Source organism: Pteropus alecto, unplaced genomic scaffold (assembly GCF_000325575.1).
Source record: "Pteropus alecto unplaced genomic scaffold, ASM32557v1 scaffold12, whole genome shotgun sequence".
Lineage (NCBI taxonomy): Eukaryota > Metazoa > Chordata > Mammalia > Chiroptera > Pteropodidae > Pteropus > Pteropus alecto.
The window spans coordinates 10,777,025-10,780,590 of record NW_006432669.1 but is presented as its reverse complement, the minus strand read 5'-3'; the positions used below and the strand labels follow the sequence as shown (position 1 = coordinate 10,780,590).

Genomic DNA, 3,566 nt, shown 5'->3' with positions numbered 1-3,566 from the left:
ACGAATAAGAGAGGCAACCAAAATGAGAAAACAAAGAAATATGTCCCAAATAAAAGAACAGAAGACAACTCCAGGAAATAACTAACAAAATGGAGGCAAGCAACCTACCAGATACAAAGTTTAAAACACTGCTTATAAGGATGCTCAATGAACTTAGGAGGAGAATAGATGATCTCAGAGAGGACTTCAACAAAGATGGTGAGCATAAAAAAGGAAATAGAAACCATAAAAATGAAGCAGTCAGAAATGAAGAACATAAGTGAAATGAAGAATACACTAGAAAAAATCAACAGTAGATTAGAGCAGCAGTCCCAAAATTTTGGCACCAGGGACCAGTGCTCCTATTGAAATCTAATGCCTGATAATCTGAAGTGGAGCTGAGGTGGTAATGCTAGCACTGGGGAGCGACTGCAAACACAGATGAAGCTTCACGTGTCTCCCACCGCTTACCGCCTACTGTGCGGCCTGGTTCCTAACAAGCCGGGACTGGTATCAGTCTGCAGCCTGAGAGCTGGGGACCCCTGGGGTAGAGGAAGCAGAAGATTGATCAGTGAGTTAGAAGACAAGGTACCAGAAAATACCCAATTGGAACAGCAAAAAGAAAAAAGAATTTTAAAAAAATGAGGATAATTTCAGGGGCCTCTGGGATAACACCAAGTATACCAAGATATGCATCATGGAGGTAACAGAAGGAGAAGAGAGAGAGCAAGGGATTGAGAACCTATCTGAAAAAATAATGACAGAAAACTTCCCTAACCTGGAGAAGGAAATAGACATACAAGTCCAGGAAGTTCAGAGAGTCCCAAACGAGAGAAATCCAAACAGATCCACACCAAGACACATTATAATTAAAAAGCCAAAGTTTAAAGACAAAGAGGAAATACAGATGACCAAAAACATTTGAGAAGATCCTCAATGACACTAATCATCAGAGAAATGCAAATGAAAACCACAATGAGATATCATCTCACACCCGTCAGAATCGCTATCAACAATAAATCAAAAACCAAGTGTTGGCAAGGGTGTGGAGAAAAGGGAACCTTCATACACTGTTGGTGGGATTGCACAATGGTATAGCCACTGTAGAAAACAGTTTAGAGGTTCCTCAAAAAATTAAAAATAGAACTACCATTTTATCTAGCAATTGTACTTCTGGGTATTTACCCAAAGAAATCTAAAACACTAATTCGCAAAGATCTGTGCTCCCTTATGTTCTCTGCAGTGCTATTTACAATAGCCAAGATATCGAAGCAACTTAAATGCCCATCAACAGAAAATTGGATAAAGAAGTTATGGTACACATATACAATGAAATATCACTCAGACATTAAAAAAAAGAAAAAAATCTTACCATTTGCAATGGCATGGTTAGAGCTAGAGGGTATTATTCTAAGTGTAACAAATCAAAGAAAGAAAATACCATATGGTTTTCTTATATGTGGAATCTAAAAAAACAAAATAAATGAACAAACAAAACAAAAGCAGACTGACAGATACAGAGAACAAACTGATGATTGCTAGATGGGAGCGGGGTTGGGAGGCGTGCAAAAAAAGGTGAAGAAATTAAGAAATACAAATAAGTAGTTACAAAATAGACATGGGGCTGTGAAGTACAGCAAAGGGAATATAGTCAATGTTGTAATAACTATGTATAGTGCCAGGTGGGTATTAGAGTCATCGAGATCACTACGTAAGTTATATAAATGTCTAACCACTATGCCGCACACCTGAAACTAATATAAAAAATATTAAATGCTAACTCAAATTGAAAAAAAAACCATATAGCAAATAATCTCATATTTACAAAATATGCTGTGTGAATTTAAGAACATATATATGAAATAATATGATTATTTAATTTGTATTCTCTACTTCTGTATTTTCTCATTTTCCCCAATAAATATGTATAATTTGTAAAGAAAAAAATTGAAATTATAATAATTTATATATACATAAAAGAAATTTATATAAAGAACTTACTTAATCAAATATCCCTGAATATATCTAAGTTGAGCATATTTGAAAATGCAATGCAAAGGTTTAGCTAAATAGCCAAATAGGGAAAAGAAGAAAAGAAAGAAGAAGAAGAAATAGTGGAGGACTTTGAAAAGATGAACTCTCATTGTACACTGGAGCAAAAATGTAGATGGGAAGATAAATTATATTAAACCCAGTACAAAATTATTAAAGTCAATGACCAGTTTTTTAATAATAGGATATAAATTTTTCTAGAACTTTAAGTTTATTTTATAGTTACCCTTTTGCCAAAGTGTAATAGCTGGAGAGGAGAAAGAGATACATAGATTTACATATATCGATAATAGGGCAGAAACGAGTCTGCTGGAGGACATGGAGACTAGACACCTATTTTAAGGTCCCATCGCAACTTGAACTTTTCTGAGCCTCAGCCACTTTATCTTTTTTTTTTTTTTTCAGGTGAGGTAACCCTTGGTTGACCTCACAGATTCCAAGAACCTTGTCGTTTTACAATTCCTTATTTTTTTATTTTTTACGCCTACAGCACCTGGTTTCCTAGGTGGTCTCCCATCCAAGTACTAACCAGGCCCAACCCTGCTTAGCTTCTGAGATCAGATGGGATCGGGCTTGTTCAGGGTAGCATGGCCATAGACTCAGCCACTTTATCTTTAAAAGGCTGTTAATAATTTCTGTCCTAAATATGTCCCAAGGTTATTTTTAGAGTCCAATGGAATTGAATGAGGGAAGCCTTTGTGACTGCAAAGACATAAGGAGGCCAATTAGCCACTTCATTGGTTTTCGATCTCTCCTAATTCATCTCATTTTGACTAATAAACATAGGGAATCACATTTTACAAAAAGCAAGACCGTCTTAGCAACATTTATGGCTTTCACCGTATTTTCTTCATACATCTTGATCCATGGTTGAGTCAAGCATTCACATGTCAGTACTACAGCTAGTCCTAGGCCATCTACTTCTCTTTAGGACACATGAGATATTTGCCTTCAAATCATTTTCTTAGCCACTTTTAGGGTTCACAAAATGATTCCTTATGTCCTATAAATTGCTGTACACTGACTTTAAAAAAATAATACACTTAATTTTTTTGAGGGGGGGAGTTCTAAGTTTACAGAAAAAATGAGCAGAAATTAAAAAGTTCTCATATACCTTCCCCCTAGTTTTTCTAATTATTAATATATTGCATTAATGTGGTGCACTTTCTACAATTGCTGAACCAATATCGATACATTATTATAAACCAAGGTCCATAGTTTACATTAGGCTTCACTCTTGGTGTTGTTCAACCTACGGATTTTAACAAATGTATAATGAAAATGTATCCACCATTATGGCATGATACAGGACAGCTTCACTGTCCTAAAAATTCTCTGTGCTCTACCTATTCATCCTTCCCTTTTCCTGTGTCCCCCACAACTATTTATCTTTTTACTGTTTCTATAGTTTTGCCTTTTCTAGAATATTACATAGTTGGAAGCATACTGTATAAAGCCTCTTATGTTTTTCTTTCCTTTTCTTTTTTTAACTTAATAACATGAATTTACGTTTCCCCTATGTCATTTTGTTGCTT

At 35.3% G+C, this 3,566-nt stretch overlaps 1 non-coding gene across 1 annotated transcript; it reads right to left on the bottom strand.

The window, feature by feature from the left end:
* Positions 1-2,512: 2,512 nt before the first annotated feature.
* On the bottom strand, positions 2,513-2,630 carry LOC112476299. The gene has a single exon (XR_003045020.1). It is a non-coding gene; the product is annotated as a 5S ribosomal RNA (ribosomal RNA).
* Between the last annotated feature and the right edge of the window lie 936 nt (positions 2,631-3,566).